The sequence below is a fragment of the Anabrus simplex genome, chromosome 8 (assembly GCF_040414725.1).
Source record: "Anabrus simplex isolate iqAnaSimp1 chromosome 8, ASM4041472v1, whole genome shotgun sequence".
In the NCBI taxonomy this organism is placed as follows: domain Eukaryota; kingdom Metazoa; phylum Arthropoda; class Insecta; order Orthoptera; family Tettigoniidae; genus Anabrus; species Anabrus simplex.
This window is the reverse complement of record NC_090272.1, coordinates 51,387,063-51,400,697: the sequence shown is the minus strand read 5'-3', so window position 1 is coordinate 51,400,697 and position 13,635 is coordinate 51,387,063. Positions and strand designations below refer to the sequence as shown.

Here is a 13,635-nt window from a genome sequence, read left to right as displayed (position 1 = left end):
ATTCATTTTAAATTATCGTAGATTGGTAACAGCTGATTTGAAGAAAGTTACAATATGCACTTCCGTGTTGTCAGTTGGATGAAGAACAGAGCATCACAAAGACCATGCCGATTGATGTAACATCACATGATTGTGACATATCATGGGGTACTAGGAACATTACATACTCAGTTAGAATGGTTTGAGCTCTGCTTAGAAAAGGATGCAATTTGTATGTGTTTTGGTTTAAAGAGCTAAGATATAACAATAAAATGCAACAATAACCATTAAAATCATACAAATTACTTTAAAACTGAAAAAGTGGAAAGGGAAAATTTGAAATGGGATCCATACATCTTTCCTTCTTTATTTTGTTCCTGGCCTTCCCCCAATCACTCAGGGTCAGCACTCTGTGCAGATTTGGCCCATTTTTATGGCCAGGTGTCCTTCCTGGTACTAACCCTATGTGGAAAGATTCACTATTGCATATTTCTGTGGTGGTTGGTAGTAAAGTGTTGTATGTAATTTATTCATTTACTTCAAAAGAAAACCTACAACTTGTTTTCCAGTCAATGACTAGGTCAGGGATGGCATGAATGAAGCCCCCATCTTGCGGTGAGGATAGGAATTGTGCTGGCTGCCGATGCCTGTCGCACTCCTATGGAGCAATGATTAATGACTGGCAGATGAAATGAAATGGTAGTGGAGTGTGTTGCTGGAATGAAAAATGACAGGGAAAACCGGTGTACCTGGAGAAAATCCTGTCCTGCCTCTGCTTTGTCCAGCACAAAACTCACAAGGAGTGACCGGGATTTGAACAACGGAATTCAGTGGTGAGTGACCGACGCGCTGCTGTCTGAGCCACAGAGGCTTCATGATTTATTTATATATATTTATTTACTGTTTGACTTTAAGAGTCAGGAATGTCCGAGGACATATTCAGCTCGCCTGGTGCAGGTCTTTCTATTTGGCGCCCATGGGTGACCTACCTGCACACCTTACAGTGGGGATGTACAACTGGGCAACAATCCTCTCGTAATTTTAATTAGAAGGAAAAAGGAAGAGGGTCATCCCTTCGAAGAATTAAGGTATTGGCAAAGGGAAGGGATACGTCATCATCATCTATGTATTCTGCCTTATGGCAGGTCTTGTCATGGGATGAACCTCTTCCACTGTTGCCTGTCCTGCGCCAAGTTTTTCATGTCCGAATATTTATTTCCTTGGATATTGTCCAACATTTGATATTTTTTCCTTCCTCTTCCTCGTTTGCCTATCACCATTCCTTCTTTCAGTAAACAGTCCCTCCTCAAACAATGTCCGATCCAGTTCATTTTTCTCCTTCTAATGATTTGTAACATACTTTGTTCTTCTCCAACTCTTCGTAATACCTCCTCATTCCTTACCCGGTCTTCCCATTTCACTCATTCTATTCTCCTCCATACTCACATCTCTAGTGCCTCCAATCTTCTCTCATCTTTCTTTCTCAATGTCCAAGTCTCTGCGCCATACAGCGCTATGCTCCAAATGTAACACTTAGCAAGTCTTTTCCTCAAATCTTTGTTTAGTGGTCCATAGCAAAAGAAGGCTTTAAGAAAAAAAATCAAAAATCAAGAGCGCAAAAATGAGACACCCTAGGACTCGCAAACCTAATACCACCGGGGTCAGAAGAGAACAAGAGTTGACCAAGGGAAGTAAGATAAGAAAAATGAAAGCGAGGAGGCTGGCACAAGTAAGTAGAAGCAATGTCAGACTCGGTTAAGGGCCCCATGGCCGTCAACCTACATTCTCAAGACGAAAGCCCCAGGGGCATCTTTCAGTCACCTCTTCTGACAGGCAGGGGATGCTGTCGGTGTATTCTACGTCCCCCACCCACAGGGGCCTTAATGAGGAGAGCGCCCATATATGGGAGGACAGCAGTGTATGAAGATGTGGAAACTGTTCTTGTCATTTTGTATTTTCATGTTTGTCCTATAATTTTCCATCCACCATTCCCTCTTCCTACAATGAAATGTCAATTTTATTTTATTTTTGCTAGAGGTTTAACATTGCACTAACACATCAAAGGATTTTAGTGACGGAAGGGTGGCAAAGGGCTAGGATTGAGGAGGTGGCCTTAATTAAGGTACAGCCCCAGCATGTCTTGTGTGAAAGTGGAAAATCACGGAAACAATCTTCAGGATAGCCAACAGTGGTATTAGAACCCACCATCTCCCGAATGCAAGCTCACGGCTATGCGACCCTAAGCGCACGGCCAACTCACTTGGTACTGACGTGCCATTATTTTTATTTTATTATACAGTAAGTGACCAGTAACATGACCAGCATTACCTTCATATCGCTATGTCCCAAGCACTGCACTAGTCCCAGCTAAAAGATAATCTGACCTTACTGTATGTTCCTGTCTTTCTACGTAAGACTAGAAAAGAACCTTCCCCATGGTAGCTCTTGTAAGCTTACCATGATATAAACATGGAACTTAGGGCTTTAAATTGAGGACTAAATTTAACAGATCCATTTCGATACCTCACCTGACCTCACAGACACGGATTTGGCAATGGAAAAAGGGTCCATAACTACACATCACAGCAATGAGTAAGATTACTGAAACAGAACAGTTTTTGATAATCAGCAAGACAGTCCTTGATTATAAACATATCTGCATATTCTATTTCTGTGCTTTATCTGAAAAATGCTCACAATACATCTACAGTACCAAATAAACATGCAGTGGAGCCTCCATGGCTCAGGCAGCAGCACGCCAGCCTCTCACCGCTGGGTTCCGTGGCTCAAATCCCGATGGAAAGCCAGCAGCTAAGCTATTATGTTAATCGCATTCCCTTATGTTCCCTGCTACCTTAATGCATCAAATGGACCTGTTTGACATCAATAATTTAACAAAAGAGACAATACTAATTTTTCTTAATTGATGACCGTCTACCAGGGAATTCACCAAGAATTTTACTGCAGGGGGAGGGAGGGGCAAGCTCAACATAATTCGAAACACAAAGATTCTTATTTATTAGGTTAAACTATACAGCAGTCTATAATATTACAAATTTATGAATTAATTATATTTATATTGTCAGAGACAAAGAGTACCAAAACATGAATGAGCCTATAAGGGGGAAGACCCCCCCCCCCCCCCACCGTTCCCTTGCCGTCTATCATCATCAGTAATTTTCTAATGGAGGTCATCTTTGAAGAATATGAATGGTTAAAAGAACAAATGAGCTGAATATTTATTTTATATAAGAGCAGTAGAGGTGGTGATGGCTGCTCAATTGGCAGCATGGTAGTTCAGAGGAATTTTAGTTGCTTCTGGTTAATTTCTCTATCCTGAGGGCTAGGTGTTTGTGTTTGTCTTAATATACATCTTCATTTTCACACAGCACATCACACTACAAAACCACCACAGAAATGTACAATAGTGAATACTTTCCTCCACACAGAGCTGGTGTCAGTGTGGATCTGAAGAAATTGGGAACAGGCTGGGAAGAAGGCAGAGGTAATGAAGACAGATGTTTTGAGGAGGAGGAAAAAACCCCCAAGATTTTCACTATTTAAAAGACAGATTTAGAGGATCATGAAAGTTATAATAATTGGGAAATCTTCTCTTGTTCACTTTCATAAAGTATATCTACCAGCAAAACAGGAATTCTGTGAATATAAATAAGTATAGTCCTATATGCAAAGATTTGTTCATTTTAGTTTGTCAACGAATTTTAATATGTTAAGGATTTTTATGTCCCACTAACTACTTTTCCAATTTTCAGAGTCAATGAATTTCACCCTTCCTTCCTTCCTCCTTTTCCTCCAGGCCTTTCCTGGAGGTCAGAACCATGCGGATTAAGCCCAGTTTCACAGCCCCGGGAGAATTGGCCGTGCGGCTGGGGGTGTGCAGCTGTGAGCTTGCATCCAGGAGATAGTGGGTTCGAACCCCACTGTCGGCAGCCCTGAAGATGGTTTTCCAGGGATTCCCATTTTCACATCAGGCAAATGCCGCTTCCTTCCCACTCCTAGGCCTTTCCTATCCCATCATTGCCATAAACCCTGTGTGTGTCGGTATGATGTAAAGCATTTTTTTTTCACAGCCGGATGGTCTTCCTGATGCCAACCCTGTATATGGACAGGTATATTCTTCACTAGGTACTGCGGGTTTCTGTGGTGGTGGGTTGTGTGATACTGGAGAGTGTAGCTGGAATGAAAGATGACAGGGAAAACATAGTTTCTATGTTCACTTAACCATGCAACAGTGGATTGTACTGAATAGGTGTATAATAAATTACTCCTTATATAGCCTAAACTTAGTGTTAAAGTTATTTTCAATATGGAACAATGATGAGAATAATGACTTGTAAAAACCAGAGTACCCGGAGAAAAATGTGTCCTGCCTCCGTTTTGTCCAGCACAAATCTCACATTGAATGACCGGGATTTGAACCACCCCAGCAGTGAGAGGCCGTACCTGAGACACAGAGGCTTCATGTGTATCAAGATGTTGTATGTAAATGAACGTGTGTATAAAGACGAACACAAACACCTGACTAGAAATCGAACCTGGGGCCCTCTGAATCAAAGGTTGCTATGCTGATCATTCAACTGAGGAGCTGAACGTATTCTTAAACAATATCTCACTGGAATCTAATGAAGCAGGGAATTGTAATCTCAGCCACTGAATCTCTAGTTTTAGATGGAATCTGAGCAACAGGAATGGGAATTATCTCTTCAAGATTCTCACATACATTTTGCCTAGTGATGTTAAGAGTAAAAGAAAGACGTAATTGGGCTAAAATACAGTTACATTAGAAATATTTTACTCAATTACAAATCTTTTCAACACCTTTTTCGCATGGAACTGGAATAATACAAAATTTTGCAGAGGAAACACTGAAATGTGTTGTATGTAAACGAACATGCGTATATAGACGAACACAAACACCCAACCAGGAATCAAACGTGGGACACTCGAATAGTGATTAGCCAATACTAAAATCACAAAAACCAATGGCAGTGCCATAATGAGGTGTGTAAGGCAAGATGAAGAGTGGGGTACCAGTAGTATGCCATTGCTTTCCTCAATGCACCAGAAATTGCTATTGCAGCATGGCTGGACCTAAGATGAGCAGCACCTTTCATAATATCCATACGCACTGTTCGACTCTCGAATCACATTTCTCTGTACAGTACCACTCATACTGTCACAGACTGAGACTTCAGTGGAAGCTTACGATGTACTCTGGCCTGAACCAAGCAGATAAAAAATAAAAAAAATAAAAAAGCATCAATCAAGTAACAGCAACAGTTGAAATAAGAAATAAACAAAAAATAGGATAAACACAATCACAAAATACCAAACTGAGACAGGATCGAACCTGCTAAGTTTGGGTAAGAAGGCCAGCGCCTCAACCATCTGAGCCACTACTGTACTCAGCCTGGCAAGAAGGAGAAGAAGAATCCCTAATAATACTATGTCAAAATAAGTTAGACCTACGCTGATTATGATACACAGTGTCCTTAATTTAAGAATTTTGATTTAATCTAGAGCAGAGTAAAATTCTTAAAATAATGTATTCTTTGAAGTTTCTAAACTTAAAACCCCTCTGAATTCTAAAATGAAAGAGAATTCTACTTATTCCTCAAGACTTACAATATTGAGGGAGCTGCTGTTGACCAGAAAATGGAAGTCCACAGCCTGTTTCCAGTCATTCGACTGGGTCAGGAATGAAATTAATGAAGCACCCATCTAACAGCAAGGATAGGAATTGTTTCAGCTGCCGAAGCCTGTCGCACTCCCTTTGGGGCTATGATTAATGACTGACAGATGAAATGCTTGCTGCTTGTTGTTTTAAGGGGCCTAACATCTAAGTTCATCAGCCTCAGATAAAATGATATGATATTTGAGAGTGTTGCTGAAATAAAAGATGACAGGGAAAACTGGAGTACCCGGAGAAAAACCTATCTCGCCTCTGCTTTGTCCAGCACAAATCTCACATGGAGTGACTGGAATTTGAACCACAGAACCCAGTAATGAGAGGCCGGCGCGCTGCTGCCTTGAGCCACGGAGGCTCTTGTGCTGACTATGTATTCTGCTAATCTACTCACTCCAAGCTGGATTGCAGCTACCTTCAAAACAGAAGTTGTACACAGCAGATGATTAATCTGTCAAAACAGATTAATGTAGAAGAGTACCGGTACCTTTCATGAAGATAAGACATGATCTGGTTAATACTCCAAGTGTCAATTCTTAGGTTACATTTGAAGTATTATGTCCCCTGCCACACTCTCAAGTGGATGGGAGTCTATGTGAAACAAGAATCGTGGAGAGAAATTAGAGTCAACAACAATTTACAGTCACATCACACATCACAGCTGGAATTAACCAGTGTGAAGGCCTGCACAACAAGGATATTATAATGATATGAAAATAATTATTGTGTGAACTTACTTCAATATGTTGATTAGTTTCACTGTGTATTGTACCTACTATGTAGCTCACTGCACACCAAGTGAGCATAACTGTCACAAATCACACTACAGATAAAAGAAAAACATCAAGAAAAACTACCAAATTTACAACACATATTTACAAAATAGTAAACAAATTTTGAACAGATTCAAGTAACAGCAGCACTGTAATCATACTTATAATAGGCTATATATATTTTTAGAAGAATACTGGTACCCTACAATATAAGGATTCCATAACCATACTCAGGATCTACTTGTATGGCTTGGGACAAGTGTTCATGAATAATTGAGCTACCAAGTTAACCATGACATAGGTATATTTGAATAAGGATGAGTTTTTGTATCAAGCCTGTAGATTTAATTAATTTTAAAAGTGTATTTTATTTTTTATGTACCAGTATTTTTGATCTACTTTTATCAGGGCAGCCTCGGTACTTAGGGGAGTCTTGTAAATAAATAAATAAATGGTAAAGTTCTGTAACAAAACTGAACTAAAAGGAAACAACGAAAGGAGTTGAACAACGAATTTACATAATACTTCCGACTGAACACATAAAATATGCGTTTTAAATTTCTGTAAATTAACTGTACCGGTAGTTAGTACTTAAAGTCAAAAAATACATAAGATGTTTACGATACTAAATACAGACGATAGAGTCAATTTTGAAAACGTGGAGATTTCAGGAGAATAAGGGCTCAGCCCTGCTATTTAAAGGTATGCGTTAATAAAGCGTTTGTTCTCACCAAATTAATTAAATAACTTTCGATGTCACACTCACAGAGGTTATGTACGAACACTTGTTGATCACAGTTCGAATAGTCCACACAGCCATAAACAAGCGTTTTTGTTAACAGACAGCAGCTGACTGCGTGGTTTCTGGAAGCGTAGAAACACAAAGGAATGTCGCGAACATGCAACTAAATTTCTAAATTGTATAGTTCCGAACAAAGAAACACCAACACATTCCAACTTAGTTCCTAAATCACATTCATGCCATCCACCTGTACTTCCCGCTATTTTTGGAATCTGTGATTGAACCACGGCATTACCAACACAAAAACTTTTATTACACTAAGATAGCAATGAACTTCCGTGATGTAACATTTACTGCGAAGCGTAACATTAATAGTAGCATGATCCACATATACCGTAATAGGTTTTCTACACTGTACAATGTTTAATCACAATATCACGTGACAACACAGGTGCATGCCACCAGCATGCCACATGTGGTTAAATGTTTATTAATAGGAGCGTTTGTATGTTTTGACTTTCGAAATATAGTACTCCAACAGACTACGGAATTCCATTCGGAAATGTTTGCACGAAGAACATTTAATGCAATCGTGACTGATTGCGAAATATAATTACCTACCGGTACTGGCATTCTATTAATAACTTGAATCAGCCTCAGTTCCATCGTTGGGATAATCTACTCTGTTCATGTACTTGGGTTATCAATAAAAAACGTTATCTGGCTGCATAGTGTAAAAGTAGTACTAACGAATGACAGAAGCAGGCGAATGTAACCTTGACTCCGAGGTTGAATGGTGCGGCTACTGGGAATTATCACCAGCGTTCACATAACTGAGAGCATGATTTTACTGTAGCATTACGTAACTGTAGGTAATGTTGATGTGATCGAAGCCAAGGGACCTATAGAATTCAGTGGAATTCGAACAACAGGGACGTGACCTTTCATTTCAAAAATGCCACATGAATTGTGTATGTGATTTGAACTCGAGCCGCTTTGGTAAGAAGCCAGTCATGATGTGATGTGATGTTCTCACTTGACATAGGTAAACCATAGCTATGGGGTCATCAATTTTCTTCAAATTTTGGGAGGTCAAAAATTATAAGATACCGTAGGCCTACATGTACTAAGGTTTGTGCCATTAGCATGTGAGTAATCATAGCAACCAGCGGACTATTTTAAATGTTTTCGTCTCCTTTTTTAAAACATCGGGTTTTTTTCCTTTGTTTAAGCAGACTAGGAAAATTACGGACCTATGTAAATAAAGTTGTAGGAGTACCACTGTCTGTAATTTCGTTTGTTTGCCAATTTTTCAGATACCATCCGTTTTAGGTCAACTCAAGACCGAATCGGTGGTTTTTATATTTCGTGTCTGTCCGTTTGTCTGTTCCACCATCATGGCGAAACGGCTGAATAGATCTCGACCAAACGACATATAGTGTATACTCCCGGGGAAGGTTTTGATATGTATCATTTTAAAATCTTTGAATAGACGGGCGGGGGTGGGGGTTATAGGAAATCCAGAACGGTTTTCCTCCATTTTCTCTTATACTACTGATTTTCTGTAAACTCCGTGGACTGTATGTGAAACGTCTCTTCATTATAAACAACTTTTGTTATGTTCATAATTTTCCTTACTCTTCAAATGACGGATAAAATTACTATTTTCTGCGGGTATCATGCTCTGCATTGAGTGACCGACAGACCGACGACGAACCTACAGGTTACCATGGCAACGTTTCTGCTTGCCATTTTCGTCATCATTCCTGTAAATTCGTGGTTGTCCCTTGGGTACAAAGCAAGAGAGGCGTCAATCGGCCATTCTGCGGGATATTGGCGGAACAGTGACGTATGGTGAGATCAAGACGTGGGCTATCACTGGACTTAGGTTACCCCTTTTCGATAGTTGGTTTAGTGAATGTGAAGCCTTCAGCATTTTGAGCTGCAGCCAACAGCCAACGGAGAAATCTGCTGTGTTGCCAAGGCTGCTTCACAAGCCACTGCCCTGGCCTCTGTCACTGCCACTGCCAATACTCAACACCTGATCAGTGGAGATGGTAGCCTAACGTTTACCAAATTAAAGTCCGGCTTTGCGGCTAAATGGATAGAATCCCTGCCTTTGGTTCGATAGCCCCGGTTCAATTTTCAGAATCAACCCCCTCACACTGTTAATTCCCCTGGCCTGGGGACTGGGTGTTTATGTCTTCGCCATTCATTTTATCCTCATTACGTCGCGACCAATCTTATGCAGATGCCATGCACCATTATTATTATTATTATTATTATTATTATTATTATTATTATTATTATTATTATTATTATTATTATTATTATTAAATAAACATGTTGAATTTTACAGTGGTCGTACCCATTGTTCACTGGTTAATTAGCTTTGTCGGGAGATCAGTGGTGGTGTCCGACCCATGATCACGGGTTCGATTCCAACCAACAAAAGAGAACTCTTAACCTGATAGAATCCATTTCATTTTAGCAGATCTACCTATAAAAAAGAAAACGACAGTACTCCTATAACAGTAGCCGTGCAGTGTCTTCCTACAACGATGTAGAAGTAAACGGGAGTGAAATACCAGCGCACTGTTATCTATATAAGTCAGAAGTATGAGGTGAGGAAGTATATACGATGAGTTACGCATGGTTGATAGTTAGCAGTGGCGATCGGACGGAATGAAGCCTAGCACAGCTATCACCCCGGTTCCAGCACCTATCGGACATACGTCAACAAACCGCGTGAAGTAGCTCGAGGGGAGAGGGACGAGAGTCTGGGCGTTGCCTACGAGATATACAAGGCCGGGACATAGCTACTAATTTGTATCTCGTAGGCAACGGTCTGGGCTGCAATCTCAGTCACCGATGCCTTGCTCTCAGAAATACGTGCGACGTTTTTTCTCATTACATTGAAGTTTTGTAAGTGGAACAATGTGTCACATGCTTACATTCTAATTACTTCCATCATTCTCGATTGAAGTTTGAGCTTCACCGATAGTCTTGGTAGCCGTCAGTATACGCCACTGTGGCGGAATATCGTTGGAGGTTATAACCGTTCTCGAATAGCTTAAGTAATAACACCATTAGCCATCTTCTTATCTGTTTAACCTAAGAATCCCTGCGCCTAAATTTCTCCTCTCTTACCGCTTTCTTATATCCATAACTCATACCAGCATAATTTATTGAGGGGAATTTGTTTTTTCAATACATTCACTTGGTATTTACATATTTGTCTCATCCGGCTGTCCTCAGTTATGAACCTATTTTCTATTAATTTCAACTTTCTTAACTGTATTATTTTCTTCCTTAATTACTCCGTATGAATGCGAGTGCTAATCCTGAAACCTAGACACTCTTTTCTTTGAGGGAATATTCTAACAAATCTAAGCTATGCAAATGTATAACTTCTGGCCCCGGAAAATATCGAAATATGGATGCAAGTTTAATGACGGTGCAGACAATCGTTTCGGGATAATTGGTGACCAAACGGTAAGTCGTATCACAAAACAGAAAGCGCAATCGCCTTTCATTTTGGAGAGATCTACAAGTTTGTCCTATGATGCCTAGGCCATCTATCACAGCTAATGGCGGAGAAGTTGAGGATCCAACCAGCCTTCAAGCTGAGGACTGAAAATACACATATTCCATTGTAAGATGTATAGCTGTGACCTTCAGACAACTAAACTAATCTGCGCATTTCGTAGTCCGCATGGACGAAGAAGAAAGCAAATGAAAGATACAATAATATGACCTCGCTCCCGTGGTGCCCACGTGGAAGTCAGGGGCGCAAACCGCTAACCTCATCAGAAGAGTTTCAGTCAATCAGTCATCAATGATCAGCATTGAGGACTGTCGCCCTGATATTATAGCAGATTCCCTATTAGTTGTTTACCTGACCTTTTCTTAAATCTTTTCAAGGAACTTCGAAATTTATCGAAAGTTTCCCCTTGCTAAATTATTCCAATCCCTTATTTCTCGACCTACAAATGAACATTTGCCTCAATTTGTCCTCTTGAATTCCAACGTTATCTTCACATTATGGACTTTTAAAAACTCCACTAAGCTTCATAATATCATTCCTACCGAGTTCGATTGCTGCAGTCGCTTAAGTGCGGCCAGTATCCAGTATTCGGGAGACCGTGGGTTCGAACCCCACTGTTGGTAGCCCTGAAGATGGTTTTCCGTGGTTTCCCCAATTTCACACCAAGCAAATGCTGGGGCTGTACCTTAATTAAGGCCACGACCGCTTCCTTCCCACTCCTAGCCCTTTCCGGTCCCATCGTCGCCGTAAGACCTATGTGGGTCGGTGCGACGTAAAGCAACTTGGAAATATATAGATATATACCATTCCACGCCATCTCTCCATTGGCAGCTCAGAACATAACCATACTCTAATATTGGGGTCTTACTAGAGACTTATACACTCTTTCCATTACATTCTTACTATAGGTCCTAATTACCCTCACAGCCTATGTACGCCTAAGTGTGTACAGTGATGACCGGGCGGAGTGGTTATAAACCTTGCAACCAATAAGAGATAGACGAACAATGTGCTTTCCAGTACCCGCCCTGGATATCCTAGAGATGGATTTCCGTGTTTTCATCACGTCACCTCTAGAAATAAACAGGTGTATTACAGGATGTGAATTTAAAAAATATTTTAAATAAAAATGTGCTAGGAAAAGGAGAGGGGCCTTCTATGGCCATATAGTAAGACTGCTTTCCAAAACACCGACCAATCGTCTGTTCATCTTTTGTCAGAACAAGGTCCTTACCACTTAGCTGACAGAAACTGAGAAGGACGTTAAAGAACTGGGAATATCAGATCTTCAAGAAAGACGATCTGTAGGACGTACCCTGAAGGAAGTCCATGGATTTCAGGAAAAACCACGGAAGAAAGGTACCCGCTGGACTGATGAAAGAAAATGCGAGAATACTGGGCAAAGATCAAAGTCCAATAGTTGAACAAGGCCCCATTCGAACCAAGAATAAGAAAATAAAAGCAAAATAATAAAAAAATGTGTCTCATACCCAACTTGGCAGGTTCGAACCTGGCTCAGTCCGGAGGTATTTGAAGCTGCTCAAATACGTCAGCCTCGTTCGGTAGGTTTACAGTGGAACGTGAAAACAGTAACGTTATTATTATTATTATTATTATTATTATTATTATTATTATTATTATTATTATTATTATTATTATTATTATTATTATTATTATTATTATTATTATTATTGTATCGGGAGGTACACCTCAACGCCGCGCATTCAAAATAAGCGCCTTAATGAACCCCTCTATCGAACTAAAGTGGAAACTAAAACAACTGGAACTTAGAACTTTAACCAGAAAATGTCACCACAGAAATATGATGTGTATGTATGTATGTTCAGTCTTCAGCCCTAAGGCTGGTTGGATCCTCAACAGCTCTGCCATCAGCTGTCATAGATGGCCTAGGCATCACTGAAGAGGCGTTCTAGGGAAATGAGGAGTGAGGTAGTTTCCCGTTGCTTTCCTCACTGAGCCAAACGTTGCTATTACACATCAGTCTGCCAAGGCCACTGAAATGCATGCACCGACTGACCCTATGAGCAACATTTTGATACCATTCATAGCAAGGACTGGCTGTACCAGGAATGGCATTACTAGCATTGCTCATATCTGTCACTTTCATATTGTCAAAGCCAAGGATAAGACAGAGACAGGTCAATGGAAATAACAAAATTGCTCTAGCCCATACCAGAAGACATAGCGCACTGTAAACACTAGGTCCTGCCAGCAAGGCATAAATATGATGTAATTTTGTTATTGTGAAGTTTCCTAAACTGACTGAATTTCTACTAGTTTTGTTTGCTATACATCAAGAAGTTTGGACATTCTTCCACAGTTGACAATACTAAAGTATGATCATACACCCTGGTGCGAGGTGTAAGAACATAATTTAAAGAAGTTTTGTATTTCTAATATATTTTTTTTTTTTTTACTGATTGATGTTCATTTATTTTTGGGTTGGCAATGTTTCCTTTTCCTTTCCGCCAGTTTTGAATCTGGCCAATGAAAATTTTTTCTGTAATTAATTTTCAACCTATCACAGGTTTCTTGTTCGATTTTGAGTGTTACTTTTGAATCTGCCAATAAAATTGAGAGGGTGTGGCTGGTTTTGTCTTGAATGATCTCGAACCTTCCCTGATGGTTTATAAGCTGCGGCTTTTCTCGTTTCTTGGCCAATTCCTCGTCATCTTTCTGAGTGTACGTGTTAAGCAGGAGGGGGGCGGCCTCTTTCGTCGGCAGCTAAAACATTTACAAGGCAATGGCCACATAACGTTATTCTTTCTTGATACCTCCGCAGTTTAACCCGGGATGTGCAACTGCTGCACGTTCCATTTATCTCAAGCGTCAACTTCACGTTGCAAAATCTCGGGATGTAATTGAC

General features: G+C 40.2%; 1 protein-coding gene across 3 annotated transcripts in view; it reads right to left on the bottom strand.

Moving 5' to 3' along the window:
- Positions 1 to 7,442, bottom strand: part of LOC136879113 (uncharacterized) — a 44,709-nt gene extending 37,267 nt beyond the window's left edge. For 2 of the 3 annotated variants that reach the window (XM_068228868.1, XM_067152860.2), the window contains exon 1: positions 7,191 to 7,442. The gene's annotated coding sequence lies outside the window, so the exon portion shown is untranslated. The remainder of the gene's footprint in view (positions 1 to 7,190) is intronic. The other variant, XM_068228869.1, reaches the window with a different exon arrangement.
- Between the last annotated feature and the right edge of the window lie 6,193 nt (positions 7,443 to 13,635).